Genomic DNA, 15,868 nt, shown 5'->3' with positions numbered 1-15,868 from the left:
TATACACATTATTCATGATTTTTAATTGGAGAATTGAGGGAGATATCCTGGAAAAGGCATATTTCCATAGTTATCACCACCACAAAGGCAGAATTGTGGCTGCTATTAGGTTTGTTATCAGTCACAAACATTCAAGTATGTTTGTGCCAAGAACGAGTGGATAACTTTCTCTACCGAGTAGTTCACAAATGCAGCTGAAGGAGGTTGCATTGAATTTCCTTAAATTTCCGTGAGTTCTATGCATCTTACAGGTAAATATATAAAAATCCGTGAGTTCTATGCATCTTACAGGTAAATATATAAAAATCATTTTTATTTAACTAGGAAAGAGACTTTCTGATATTTATTTCCTAAGCGGTATTTATAAATAAAAACTCAGACGAAAAAGTAGTGAAGGGTATTACATCCTTAGGCCACACGGTGGCGCCGTTTCATTGATTTGAGAAATGTTTTAGCAAGCCTATTCCAGACAACCACGCTGAAAACAAAACTAGGCGTACATGAATTGCCTTCCTTGTATTACTCCAATTTGAGAGACTCCAGTAGATTTTTTTCAATTAGCAATCATCGCGCCTCGGATAAACCTCATTGGCCACGATACTGCCCCTGCGCAATGCTGAGGGACTCCAGTAGAGTTTAGCATTTAGAATTTGTTTCCGTAACTTATCGATACAATAAATCAGCACCAGAATGCAAATGCAAGAAGTATGAGGACGCCATTGCTGAAATGTAGGTTGTGAAATTATGCACGTAATATGAACTAGTGCTATTAACTTTCACAGTAATATTTTATAGCTCTCCCTGAATGTACAAGGCATTTTCAGTGTCATTATTACATTTGTTCTCCACAGGATCCGGTGAAGCAGGTAAGGGAGCTTTTAGGCTCCCTTAGGAAGCTAAAATGCTAAGAAGTGAAGTGGCTGTTCTTAGCGACCCAAAGACTGCAAAGCCTTCCGCAGCACTGAGGAGTTTTGGGGGGCCCTAACACCTGACTGATGCCTGTGAGAGAGTGTAACCCCCCAGGCACTTCACCTAAGCCACTTCCACACTCTGTCTCTCGAAGGCTCCCACCCCACTTAGGAGGACACAGCTGTGCCCTAAGGTTTCCATTCATTCCCCATTGGCCAGCGCAGACTGGCACCAAAGTGCCGATCCTGAAGATTTTACAGGTTCCACAGCCACAGAATCCCCAAGGAGACTGTCTTCCATCCCAGATATACTAAATGATTTATTACCTGTACCCTCCCTGCAGCCACGGAGCTAAAACTTTCATCCTGTATCTAGTCTCTCATGATGGCGGATGGCAGCAAACAAAATACCATCCCCTCATTTCTTATTCATAGAGAAGGCAACGTATAATATGATTACATGCGTGATGGATTGGATCCGACAGACAGTATAAAAGGCAAGCGGGAGAACATTAACTAGGGAATGGATTTTTTACTGATAGTCAATGTCTCCTGTAGTCAACAGTGAAGGGGGTTGGGGGCGAGGCAAATTCAGAGAGACACTCAAATAACTTTCAAGATCAAACTCTAAAATAAATTCCTCCATCAGGCGAAGGCTCATTGTGTGTTTGCTCTATGCCAGGCACTTGGCCCTGTGCACTATAAACTTCGTCTTCTTTGATTACCCTTGTTTTGCAGACGTGAACGAAGAGATTCCAAAGGGGCGCCTGAGTGTCTCAGTCGGTTAAGAGTCTGACTTTGGCTCAGGTCATGATCTCATGGTTCGTGGGTTCGAGCCCCACGACAGACTCTGCACTGACAGCATGGAGCCTGCTGCTCCCTCTCTCTCTGCCCCTCCCCTGCTTGCTCTCTTTCTCTCTCAAAATAAATAAACTAAACTAAATAAGTACATAAATAAAAGAAGCGACTTTCTAAGTACACGTCTCTTCTCTTAGGAGAGTTCTCGCACACTTAGAGTGGCTTCCATAGGATAGAATAATAAGCCAAAAGGGTAATATTGCCACAGGCACAGAATGGCTAGAGACAGGGGCTAAACTCTACTCCCATAATTTTTTTTTTGACATCTAGTTAACAGGAACCATCTGATTATATTAACCACCAATGATCAATCATGTATTATTTTGCCTCATCCAGCTCCTCCACTGCAGGGATTAAGAATTCCTGAACAATTCAACGGCTGGTCATGGAGGTTTGCAACAGCACCTGCCTTCCTTATCACTCAGTAGCTCCCTCCAGTCATCTTGGGGGCTGTGTCTATAGAGCTGTACGTGCGGATGAGATCCTTGGATCCGAGGATGGGTAACTCACCTGCCAGGCCAACCTCGTTGGCCCAGACTACCTGAGTTCACCCTTTGTATCGGTCGTATCGACCAATTCATTCTTGCTCATATTGTCAAGTTTACGTCTACCTCCACAGAGATCATCTTTTCTCTTAGGTAGTATCTATCACCAGAGTGTAGGGGTACAGGCTCCTGTTACCTTGGGGTCTTGGGGTCAAAGCAAGTAAAGTGACAAGAAGTAAAGAAAGTGAAGTAAACTTCAGAAATATGCACAAATACACCAGAGGTTTCTGTCTTGTCCATTTCTCTTCATAAAACATCTGTGCACATTTGTTGTTTTTACAAACACAAGCTGTTCCTGAAACCGCTCACCCTGAGAGGTAAGAAAAGAGAAGGAAAATGTATTTACATGTGGGGCAGGGTGAAGGAAGTAGTGGGGCCTCCTCATCTGGAAAATGTTCATGTAAAGCAGAAATAAACAAGTGCAGGTTTATTCTATTAAGCCTATAAATCTTGAGGACACCCAGTCGCCGGCCATCCACAAGGCTTCTGCAAATTTCCTGTTCACAGAATCTGACCTTCCAGGCTGTTGGCTATTTTTTGTGTATTGCTGATATGGCCCCAAATCAGAACTACTTCAAGAGTTCTAGACTAGAATTAAACTTTTTGGTTATTTGTGTGACCTAATTGCCCCCCCAAAAAAAAAAAAAAAATTCTAGTTCCCAGGGCCTTAAATAAAATTTTACTTTCTGGAGATAGAAAACAGCCTTTGCATAATAGTAAATATTAATTATGAATTCACCATCCAAGCTTGGGTGGGTTGATGTGTGAGGGCTATATTTTGGGACAGATAGATATATCATTGAAGCCCACGTGTAGATAGTTACTTTTTAAAAATGCCCTTCTTTATTTTTATTTTTTGAATTAGTTTTTCTTTTAGTTTATTTATTTTTGAGAGAGACAGAGACAGCATGAGTAGGGGAGGGACAGAGAGTGAGGGAGAGAGAGAGAATCCCAAGCAGACTCTGCACTGTCAGTGCAGAGCCCAATGCAGGGCTCGAATTCAGAAAACCTAGAGATCAGGAAACCTCAAGATCATGACTGTAACCAAAACCCAAGGTCCGGCGCTTAACTGACTGAGCCACCCAGGCGCCCCAAAGATGTCCTTCTCGAAGACGAGGTTTAATATCTGTAGAGTAGCTTTCTTAGTCTCCATTCTCTTTTTTTTTTTTTTTTAAACGCTTTAAGGAGTGGTGCCTGGATGGCTCAGTCGGTTGAGTGACTGACCCTTGATTTCAGCCCCTCTCTCCTGCTTGTACTCCTTCTCTCTCTAAAAAAATAAATAAAATATTTTTTAAAAAGCTCTATAGGATTCCTAATCATACAATGTCACCTACTGACCGAAAGCCATTCGGGTAACCTCTAGTTCTCTGAAATGTAACTGGGCTTACCAAAGCTCTTGAGATGACAAATACATGCACTGACTGGGCTGCGCCTGTCGCATCGGGTTAACTAAGTGGCCCAGAGCTGGGTAAGGAGAACAGACGGGCACCTGCAAAGCAGCACACTCTCCACTTGGGCGGAAAGACATTCCTGAGAAGTTTTTGAGGCCAACTCGGAAACAGCAGCAACAAATCATCCATATTTTTTCAGCTGAATCATTTCTCTTTTTCATGCAGCAGCTCTCTTCTGGGTATTCAGAAAAACGCTTCTTGTCGGATGTTTCCAGCGACAGGATGCTCTTTCGACCAGCTTTGAATTCTCTCCTCAAAGAAGAGGTCCAGTCCGCTGGCAGGAAGGACCCAGGGGTCACTGGGTGCTGGAATGTGCCGGAGTGGGGATGCAGGAAGACGGTGGGGCTCTCGGTGGCGGTGGCGTGGCGAAGCCGGAAGGTCACAATTCCACTAAGCCAGAAGCTGCAGTTGTTCTACGAACCCCACCCACCTCCCCTGCAAGTCCCGCGCTTGACTTCAGTCTTAAAAAGCCATTTTTTCAGCACCTTTCTTCTGTGTGCTGCAAAACAAAGTGCCCGCTAGGGGGCAGTATGGTACAAGACATGAACTTGACCACACGTTAGGAAGTGGAATAATAAAGTAAAATAGTATTGTAAAGTGTGCTGAGTATGCTTTCCAAGCTCTCTTCACCATAGCCATACACTCCCCAAAATATCAAAAATTAACTGAATGAGGGGTGCGTGGGTGGCTCAGTGGGTTAAGCTACGGACTCTTGATTTGGCTCTGGTCACGATCGCAGGGTCTTGGCGTCCAGCCCCTATCCCCGTCGCCCCCCAGTCTATGTCTGGATCTGTGAGGGTAGCATGGAGCCTGCTTGGGATTCTCTCTTCTCTCTCTCTCTGCTGTGCTCTCTCTCTCCCTCTCTCGCATGCGTGCTCTCAAAATAAATAAATCAGCATTTAAAAATTAACTGAGTGATAAAGTACTGTGTGTGCAAATCCACATATTTTTCCTTTTTTTTTTTTTTTTCTTTTTTTTAGGTTCTGAGGCTTGGAAGAGATTTTAGGGAAACTGAAGGAACAATGCAGGTTGAGGACCCCTGGTCCAGGGTGACGGCGTGTAGTAGACGATGCCCACAAAGCAAGGGTATAATCTAGTCCTGCAGCACTTAAAACCAGACGCTTCTCATGCATCCCTATGCACAGGGTGTCTGTGCTCTGAGCAGACCTGGCAGGCTGACCGGACTGTGTTAAGGCAGCTACCCCCTTCTTTCTTAGTCTACCAGCACGGCATCCTCTCCAAACAGGAGACCTGCTTACCGCAAGGCATTGGCCCTAAGATGTCTGAACTCAGGACGCCCTCCATGTCCCCAGCAAAAGTGCCACCAGCTGCCCCCTCGCCACACTCAGACCCCTGGGTCCTCGATTGAAGGATGTGGATTCCCCAGCCCTGCCCTCGCTGCTGTCCAGGCAGCGGTCTGGGGCACCAACTCTGCCTTAAGACACGTTGGTCTTTTGCTGGACCTCATTTCCACCACTTACCAGCTGTGTGACCTTACACATGTTACTTGGCTGGGGGATGGTAATGGCCCTTCCTCCTGAGGCTGCTGCGAGGAGCAAATGAACTAATGTACCTAAAGCCCAGTAGGTCCACGACCGTATCAGGCAATTCCCCTTCTCTCACACTGTGAGTCATGCTGTTTCTAGTCTAAAAGGACTTTGCTCAAGTGTGTGTGCAACGTCTGTCATTTTCTCAAGCTTTTTAATTTTCAAAAAAACCCTTGTTTTGTAGGCGTCATTGTCACGTTCCTCATCTTATTATTAGCACTTTCAACTACCTTGCCTAGGGACACCGCAAGGTGGTGACTGCAAGATCTCCACCCAGACTGCCTGAGGAGGAACATCTGTCTGTCTCTTTCTAGATATCGGATACTAAAGAACTTATTCACCCTCCCCGTGCCTCAGTTTTCCCATCCCTAACACAGGCATGATAATGGTACTCATTTTATAAATATTATGTTAACTAGTATTGCCAAAGCCCCTGGCACTTAGTAAGTACTAAATAAGATATAAGTAAATGGAGGGGCACCTGGGTGGCTCAGTTGGTTAAGTGTCTGACTTCAGCTCAGGTCATGATCTCATGGTTTGTGGGTTCGAGCCCCCACATCGGGCTCTGTGCGGACAGCTCGGAGCCTGGAGCCTGCTTCGGATTTTGTGTCTCCCTCCCTCTCTCTCTGCCCTTCCCCTGCATGCACTGCCTCTCTCTCTCTCAAAAATAAACATTGAAATTTTTTTTAAAAACAGATAAGTAAATGGAAACAACAGTGATGAGGTTAATGCTATTTTCCCCACACCTAAAAACAGAAACCAAATGCACTCAAATAACAAATGAGGGGATGGTTGAGGCTAAACATAGAGCCCAAGAGCTCCAAGGTCATCTGTCCCCTGTGGGCAGGCTTGATGTGAGAGTTCCCTTTGTATCTGTGAACATTCAGGGTTCAGGAACTGCACATTTCGTCTAATTCTCTGAGTTTCCCAAGAAGAAAACTTGCTCACAAGGCATTTGGTGCTACATGTCACGGAAGATGGGGAGCCTGGGATGGACCCACGGCTTGCCCCCTTTTCCCTCCATTTAGTGAGTTCGATCGATAACTGCTGTATTGATCTGACATTGTTGTCAATGCAATCTGGCTCCCCCACATCCTGAAATGGCATTATGCTTCCTATCACGTGGCCCCCTGTGCATGTCTTACGCCTCGAGAGGCACTAAATTCAAAGTACCGAGAAAACATTAGCTGGGTTTTTTTTTCCTTCTACCTGTGCCTTTTGCCCTAAATAGAATACCATTAACATTACCAAAAGAAAAAGTAAAAGGAAGCAGAATCAAATAGTGAACACAAAATAACAAAGACGTGACAGAGTTTTTGTTGAACAATCAGCTGTCGCTCAAGGGTTACTGCAATAACAACTTGTGGTTCCCAAATGCATTTTGTACATTGTATTGGAACTTGGTTTATTTCTGTCTCTCTATTCTCTGAAATCTCAAGGGTGGGGATGGTCATCATCATCTTTGTGCTCTCGGCACCAGGCACACCACAAATCTCATAAATATTTATCACTGCCTTGGAGAGTGATGCTGACTCAGCTCCACAGGAGTGGCGTGTCCCGGAGTGTGGCATGTGGATGCCTGCTGTCCGTGAGAAGTTTTGAGGTGGAAAGAGAGGTGATTTTAGATAATGCCTGGCAAGGTATTAAGCAAAATATTCACTCATATAATAAGAAAGTTATTATTGTTTCAATTATCCTTCAATCCTTCTGATTCCTTCAGAGAGAGGGGTCTCCATGTGGTGCGAATATGTCTTCAACACCTGTATCTCTCTCTGTCTCTCTGTCTCCACCCTCCACCTCCAGCATCTCTTGCACAAGAAAGTAAATCTAAGAATCAGAATGTTTAGCAGACAAAAATACCCACCTAGAATTTAACACATTGTCCTCATTACATCTATTTATGACCATCTCTGATTCACGGCAAGCGATAACACCCACTTTCCATTTCGGTCCCACAGGCGGGGCCGTTGTGCTCCCCAAATACCTTACATGCCCCACCCTGCTTCCACGCCCCTTGGCAGTAAGGGGGGCCACGGGACTGCTCATCACCAGCAAAATGCAAGTAGAAATAACTGACCTCCCTTCTGGGTTCCGACACTCCTAAGCCAGTGTGTAGCCCTCCTGCCTCGTTCTCCTGCCTCAGTGGCCCTGGATGCCACAGTCGGCTAGGAAAGACATTCCCTGCACCCTCCTAGGTTCAATAGCTGGGTCTACAAAGTAAACTGACCACAGGTAGACTGACGGCAGTAAAGGTATACAGGGGCGCCTGGGTGGCTCAGGGTTAAGTGGTGGACTTCGGCTCAGGTCATGATCTCAATGCTTTGTGAGTTTGAGCCCCATGTCGGGCTCTGTGCTGACAGCTCAGAGCCTGGAGCCTGCTTCAGATTCTACGTCTCCCTCTCTCTCTCTCTCCCTTCTCCGATCTCACTCTGTCTCTCTGTCTCTCTCTCTCTCTCTCAAAAATAAAGATTAAAAAAAAATTTAAAAAGAAGTAAAGGTATACAAATGTATTAATTTTAAATATTACGTGCATGGGGCATCACGAGAAAAAACATGAATACCTCCACCGCAATGAGAGGTCATGTACCATCTTAAGAGGGGAAGTGGGAGAAGGGCAATTCAGGGGAGAGTATAGAATATGATTTTTAGGAAAGATGAAAGGGCCCTTAGAAGAACAGATGGGAGACCCGATCGTTTGTGATCCAGTTTGTCTGGGTGTGGTGTTCCCATCCAGTCTCCTCTCCTGTGATTAGAATCAACCTTCCCTGGCTCTTGGGAGGGAGGGTTAGGATAATTGAGTCCTTATGGAACCTCCATCTTTAGGCAAATAAAGGGAGTTCAGACTTAGCCTTCTCTCTGACTGCATTTGCTGTTTTGTTTTGTTTTTTCAAATGCCTTCAACTTAAGATAATCAACATACCCAATCGACACATTACGGGATAGCAAGACCTGAATTTCACCACCACACCTTGAGGCGGTGGCGTTATAAAATGGAGGGGATCAGGATGTCAGGGCCACCGGCTAAGACTCACCTTCAAGGAAAAGCTGCTCTGAACAGTCATCGGACTCACACTGGATTTCACATAAATAAAAAGCAAACCTTTACTGTGTTAAGCCATTGAGATATCAGGGCTTTTTATTTCAACAATGCCCATCCTCTCCTGATAAATATAAGGATTAAAAAAATTTTTTAATCATAAAAGGAAGGCATTCAAAGACAATATTGATGAAATAATGGTCGAGGGTGTAACAAAAATTGTGAAAGTCGTACTCAGATGCCACATTAGCGTTGTGCAGTCTTAAAGCTGATCCTCCAGAAAAGGAGAAAGCCAAGGCTCAGGGCTCTCACTAGGTCCCCCGGAGAGACCAGGACCAGCCGCGGCCAAGTGCAGCCTCGGGCTATGAGACACAACTAAGGGAAGCAGGAGTTCAGGCATCATACCTGAGCCTCTGTGTCCTTGGAACCTGACTGGATTCACCACCTTTAACAAGCAGAAGTAGTGGGTCGCCTGGGTGACTTAGTCGGTTGAGCAACTGACTTTGGCTCGGGTCGTGATCTAGGGGTTCCTGGGTTCAAGCCCCACATCGGACTCTGTGCGGACAGATTAGAGCTTGGAGCCTGCTTCGGATTCTGTGTCTCCCTCTCTGTCTGCCCCTCCCCTGCTCACACTCTGTCTCTCTCCATCTCACAACAATAAATAAAAATGTTTAAAAAAATTTAAAAGCAACAATTAGGGGCTGAGGATAAGACTTGACCTTATCTAATTTTTCAGGGTCAGCGTGATATACTCTTCCTTCCTTTTCTTTTATGAGACTTGTCTTCCCCAGGCCCTATTCCTAGTATAAATTGCAGGCGTGATTCAGTACCATGTACTTTAAGGCCAAATTTTCCTTTCCAGTCCTCATGCTCTGATTTGAAGTTCAAATTATCTGGTCATTCTCATTATACCAGGCATAAAAATGGATGCACTCCTATTTTCATCTTGGAGAATATTTAATATATTGATCCAATACTACACTTCAAATACTATACTGTTTCGAAGTGGGAAACAAGGCCTACGGGGTCGACTGCTTCCAAATACATTCTCTTCCCCAAAGAAAGGTCTGGGTGGGATTCATCTTAAGACTTAGATATGTCTGGCACCCAGTGACAAACTAGGAAAAACATAAAACTAGTCTTCCTCCAACACGAATTTAGCTGTTTGTCTTTGAGCAGGCTGCTTTCTCTCTCTGTGCCTGTGTTTTCTATGCCCACAGTGGAAGTATTAACAGTTCCCTCCCCCAGGTAACTAATACTATTGTGAAAGCAGATGATAGATGTGGCAGGGCTGTACAAATTGCATCAGTATCAACTAATATACTGTGAGTTCTCACTACATAATAGACACGATACTGAGCCCTCAACACGCTTTAAGTAATTGAACCCTCAGAGCAGGCACACACGGTCACCATTATGTTATTATTCCCTGTCACAGACGAGAAGACCAAGACTTAAGCGGAAAGAGTGAGGAACTTCCTAGAAGTTCCTAAGTCCCTCCATTACTGAGTGGTGGGATCAGAACTCAAAGTCAGCTTTGTGTGGACGCGGAACCCTCAGCCATCACACTTGCTTGCCCCCAGAGAGGACACAGCGTTAGGAAATGCAAAGTGTAGGGGCGCCTGGGTGGCTTAGTCGGTTAAGCGTCCGACTTTCGCTTGGGTCATGATCTCTCGGTTCGTGGGTTCGAGCCCCGCGTCGGGCTCTGTGCTGACTGCCAGCTCAGAGCCTGGAGCCTGTTTCAGAGTCTGTGTCTCCCTCTCTCTCTGACCCTGCCCTGTTCACGCTGTCTCTCTCTCTCTCTCTCTCCTAGAAATAAATAAAAATTAAAAAAAAAAAATTTAGGAAATGCAAAGTGTAGATTGTTAATGGCGCCCTGATGGAACCCTTTGGACTGTCACACAACCCCAGGGTTTTAATCTATGTCCAGCCACAGAGGGTTAATCTGAATAATCGGAGTAGGGCGGGAGTGGACAGGCGATGGTGAGCACTGCCAGGCAGTGGACAGGCTGCTTAGCAACGAGAGGAAACAAGCTGTGCTCTAGAAGGAAGGGAAATGAGCTCCAGGGGTGGGTGGGGGAAGGAGGGGAAGAGGTAGAGGAATTGAGTCCTGCCAAATCTGGGAGGGCGTGAGTGGTGATGGGCACCATGGGCGTCAGCCCTTGGAAGGGGCGAGAGAATCTTCTGGGTGGGGGGAGGGGGTGGATCTGCCCATTGTCAAGTGCTTTCTTGTGACGCAAGAAAGGATAACCCAGGCGATTCACATCCTGGGGTCTCCTTAGCTCTCTCTCCCCAGCCCTGTGGGTACCGTAGGCCATATGGGGAGTTTTGAAAGTTTAAACTTGAATATTAGTTCACTTAACTAATCTGAATACCTTCTCTTTATTGTTACCTGGTCACTATGCTTATATGTCAGGGCCAAGAAAATCAAAAGGAAGACAGAAAATGAAAATATCTGGTCATCTAAGTTCAACCCTAACCATGGTATTAGGTGGTGAGCAGAGAGGCCAGCTTTCAAAGAGCTTGGACAGGATAAGCATGGCCATGGATGAGCCACAGAGAGAATGCAGCTCTCCAAAGCCAGCATTTACTGAGACCCTAAGAGGAGAAAATTCGAGATTATTAAGAAAGTTCCAATGAGCTCCATTCATCCAGGAAAAGAAGTATAAGCCATTTCACACTTTCATCTAAAATTTGTGAGGAGGTAACATGGATACACATGGCTTTCTTCAGTGGGGTTTCTTTCTGTTCTGTTATACAATTAGAGAGTACAGAGAAGCTCTACCCCCACCCCACAAACACCTCCATGAAAATGTTCTTGCATTTCTAAGGAATTATTATTGTTAATTTGTTAGGGTGGTTATGTTTAAAAAGAGAGAGAGAGAGAGAGAGAGGCATTTTGAAGAAGGATAAAACATTATGCTGTCTCCGGAATATGCTTTAAAATAATTCAACAAAGAATAATAAAGAAAAAGGAAATGTTGCAAGTCGTTGATAACTGTTCACCTGAGTGATGAATCTATGAGGCTTGTATTATTCCTACTAACGCACTGGTCCTGTTATTTTTATGTGTGTTTGAAATTTTTCATGAAAAAGAAAATGTATACATGGAACAGACACCAAAAAAAATTCCAAATGTGCCCAGAATGTATTCCTTTGGTTTAAGTAACTTTAAAACATCTGCAAATTCCAACCAAATCGTCATGCCCCCAATCTCTGTGCTTTGACACTTTGTGAAAATTAATCAATCAGATGACACTGTGATTTAATGTTAGGAATTAGGACAATGATGGGTTAAGGAAAGGTTTGTTTGGGGAAGACAGATTACGGGCTGGGTACCAGGAAGCTGACACTTGTAGACATGTGGAAACTACACTGTGGGTTTTGGGGAAGTTGGTGCGAAGGTCTTCTTAAAGGCATTCTCTGATGGAAATAACAAATGAAGTACCATGTATGGAAGACTAGCATATCTGGGCACTAGCCTGGTCCTTGCCACTGACTAGCTGTGTGTCGTTGGATATGTCATTTATATATACATTTATCAAACATCTAAAGCATCGGGATGGGGGAAAAGATACAAATGGCACTATCTGCTTAGTGTTTCTTAGGGGAGGATGTGGACCTGAGTTTGCACCTCGGGAAGGCATTACAGAGGTGTAGAGGCTTCTGGAGGATGCAGAAAGAGGAAAGCTCAGCACAGGTAGAAAGGGGAATGCTTATCGCAAGAAGGAAGAACCACACATGCAAATTTGGGGAGGGGTGCTTCAGATCTTCACAGATCTGATGCGGCTGGAGCATGGGGGTGGGGGGCAGAGGTTAAGGATGTGGCTGGCATGGAGAGAAGTAGCCTTGACAGTTGCATTTGACAATTCATTCAACAAATAATTATCCAGTCCCTACCGCGTACTGGGCAATGTGTAAGGAACAGGATACAGCGAACAAGAGAAAGTCCCCACCTGGGCAGAAATCACATTGGTGCAGGTGAAGGAAAAAACAATAAAGAGGACAAATGAAGACGGAGTATGAGAGCAAGAGGTGTAGAGAAGAACTGGAGCTTGGGATGGGAGAAGTCGAGTGAAAGTCTGGCGAGGAAGGGGAAGGGAGTGGAAACCCCTGTTCCGATTTCCACAGAGGGAACAGCTCTGGGAGGTGGATGATCGAGTGGGCCCCCTACTAGTTATGCTTGATGCTTGGTCACAAGTCTTACCACTGGGTGACACAGGACGAGAAGGACAAGCCCAGGCCCGGGGCTCCCAGTGATCACTTTGACACAGGAAGGGTCACTCCTCATGCTTGCGGCTGGAGTCTCTTTCCATGTGTGCCAGCAGCGTGGCTTCACTCCATGGGGAAGGACAGACCTCACATCACCAGCTTATTTTATTTTATTTAAAATTTTTTCAACATTAATTCACTCTTGAGAGACAGAGCATGAGCTGGGGAGGGGCAGAGAGCGATAGAGACACAGGATTGGAAGCAGGCTCCAGGCTCCGAGCTGTCAGCACAGAGCCCAATGCAGGGCTCTAACCCATGAATTACAAGATCATGACTTGAGCCCAAGTCCGACATTTAACCACTTAACCCACTGAGCCACCCAGGTGCTCCCCTTCTTACTTTAAATGAAATACCTTATCCTAAAAGGCACATTTTTTGCAAAAAAAAATTTCAGAGTGGGAGAGACAGCCAGTCATGTCCTTTAATTAGCCAGAGAGCCATGTTCCGTTTCCTGGTGCAGGTTGGCCATACGGCATTTGTAGCTGTTCTGCTCCATTAGCCTAATTTGTTTTCAGATATAAATTAAAGCAGCCATCCCAAACCCACCACGCTGCCTCTTCACAGAAACCCCCCCATTCTGTGTTTAATGAATTAGCGGGTTTTGGAGATGCAGAGGATATTTCTTTGATTTAATACTCAAGCTAAAAAGGAAAAACTGCCCACTGGAGCACAAAAATAATTAAGCAGTGCAATATAGAGTGGTACACGCAAAAGCCACACACCTGGGGCAGGTCACATTTTTAACTGCTTCTTGATGTGGCATTTGCCGTTACACTTTCTGCATCAAAAAGCACAAGGCCACTAGGAACATCCACCAGGAATCCTACTGCCCAGAGCCATATCTAAGAGTGCTAAAATATCAGGAATCATCCTGAGGTGCCTATAGCCCCCTGGGCTGGTTAATGAGGGAGAATAAATCCCCTCCATTGCTGTTATTGCCAAGGATCATAGACAGTCCCCTTCTCCTGACACTTATCTTTCACCACCATTTTCTGATGCTGAGGACTGTTCAGTTAAGACAATGCCTCTTGACTAGGGTTCAGTGGGACAGGCTACATCATTTGTGGGACTCAGTGCAAAATGAAAATGTGGAGTCCTGGTCCAGAAAGTAGGGGAAAAGTGCAGTTATGGAACTAAAGTATAAAGTTTTTTCCATCTTTCCCAGTCTCTACCTCAGCTAGTTATGATGTTTTTTTAATTTGCACTTTAATGCCTTGCTGAGTAAAGAAAACAAAATGTTTAATTGTTGGTATGAATTTTGCAAGGCCAATTCTAAGGGCAAATAGAAGTGTATTTAACTCGGGACACTTGGGTGGCTCAGTCAGCTAAGCCTCTGACTCTTGATTTCAGTTCAGGTCATGATCCCACGGTTTGTGGGTTCGAGCCCCATGTCAGCCTCTGTGCTGACAGCGCAGACCCTGCTTGGGATTCCCTGTCTCCCTCTCTCTCTGTTCCTCCTCCTGCCTCTCTGTCTCTCTCAGTCTCTCAGAAGTAAATAAATAAGCATTAGGGGAGAAAAAAAAAAAAGAACTCAGTGGAATGTAAAAAAATAAAAAGAAGTGTATTTAACTCATCTATGAAATCACCAAAATTGCACAATTTGCATTTCATAGCCTGTACATACATATGTATTTTGTTCTTACCAGAACAGTGCAAATCCTGTGGGAAATAAACTCAACTGGCTTCTTTTTTATTTTTATTGGTTTAAGAAAAAGCTCCAAATCAATACAGCTTTTATTGCATCTTTAAAATATCACAAATAAGTCTGAAAAAATCATCTGGCTCTTGTTATTTCGGTAGCTGGACAACTTAGATCTTATTCATCAGTCTGCTGAACTGTTCCTTTTCCAGAAACATACATACCATCCCCAAATTTTCCTTTTTTTAACTGTTGTGGCTTGCTGAATCAAAGCAGCTGAGTTTGATACAATTTCAATGTCATTTCCTTCACGAATTAACTCCTCTTTTTGAGATACTGAACAAGCAACACCTGGCCTCAACCAAGGCCTGTGGATGTATTTTTCTAATGTGTATTTTTGAGAGAGAGAGAGAGAGAGCACGCACACACAAGTGTGAGTGAGGGAGGGGCAGAGAGAGAGCTGGGATAGAGGATCCCAAGCGCCCCATGCGAGGCTCAAACTGACAAATGCTGAGATCATGACCTAAGCCAAAGTCTAATGCTTAATGAACTGAGCCACCCAGGAGCCCCTATTTTTTACCCAAGAAATTTTGGATTTCAACAAAGAGAACCATTCTCCTGCATAATGACATCAATAGGGAAATTAGCACACACAGACCTCACCTGGTAAAGGAAGAAGCCCAGTGTAACGTCCTTCACCATGTCCTGTAGGCGACCACAGATAGTGCAAACAGTAGACACTTCTTTTCCATTTCCCACCATTTGTCAACTCAGAGCTTTTTCTTTCCAAGGAGACTGAGTTCTACATTGATGTGATTGAAATCCCTCCACAGGGTTCCTTGGGGGCCCTTCCCAGTAACAGTGGGTCCCTTCGGAGTGCTGTCGACATTTTCTGGAATGACAACAGTCTGATGGCTGATAACGGTCTTCATTCTCCCAATAGATACAGCAAAGAGCTAAACTCAACTTGCTTCTTGATTACACACCTTCTAGCAACTCTCTATGCCTTCAGCTTACTGAGGAATAGTGGAAGAAAGAAAGACTCTGGGCTGGCCTGTCCCTCGCGGTCATTCCATGTCCAGGACAAGTAATTCCTAACACAGTCTATAGTAATTTGTCAGTGTTAGTTTCTTAGTGTTGACAAAGGGACTACGGTTGTGTAAGATCTTCACATTAGGGGGAAATTGGTGGACTCTCTGTATTATCTTTCCAACTTCTATGCATATCTAAAGTTATTGCAAAATAAAAAAGCTTACTAAAAAGAGAAGACATTTTGCACACACCTTGCCAAGAATTACTAGGTTAAAAAGCAATTAAGGCATTCTAGCAGTATTTACCTAACCCGCCAGGTAAGATTGAATTCCTGAACCCATTTCTAGGAGATTGCAGGAAGACTGGACCCAGGAAGGAGGTTTTTTTTTTTAAATTGTTTTTTAATGTTTATTTATTTTTGAAGGAGACAGAGAGAGACAGAGTATGAGTAGGGGAGGGGCAGAAAGAGAGGGAGACACAGAATCCAAAGCAGGTTCCAGGCTCTGAGCTGTCAGCACAGAGCCCGACCCAGGGCTCGAACCCATGAACCACGAGATCATGACTTAAGCCAAAGTCAGA

General features: G+C 44.6%; 2 pseudogenes; both read right to left on the bottom strand.

The window, feature by feature from the left end:
- Positions 1 to 485: 485 nt before the first annotated feature.
- On the bottom strand, positions 486 to 618 carry LOC144241036 (U4 spliceosomal RNA; annotated as a pseudogene).
- Positions 619 to 14,434: 13,816 nt separating this feature from the next.
- LOC144241015 (large ribosomal subunit protein uL6-like) lies at positions 14,435 to 15,189 on the bottom strand (annotated as a pseudogene).
- Positions 15,190 to 15,868: the final 679 nt, after the last annotated feature.

This window comes from Crocuta crocuta, unplaced genomic scaffold (genome assembly GCF_008692635.1).
Source record: "Crocuta crocuta isolate KB4526 unplaced genomic scaffold, BGI_CrCroc_1.0 scaffold197, whole genome shotgun sequence".
In the NCBI taxonomy this organism is placed as follows: domain Eukaryota; kingdom Metazoa; phylum Chordata; class Mammalia; order Carnivora; family Hyaenidae; genus Crocuta; species Crocuta crocuta.
The sequence above is the reverse complement of the archived record's forward strand: the minus strand, read 5'-3'. Positions and strand labels throughout refer to the sequence as shown.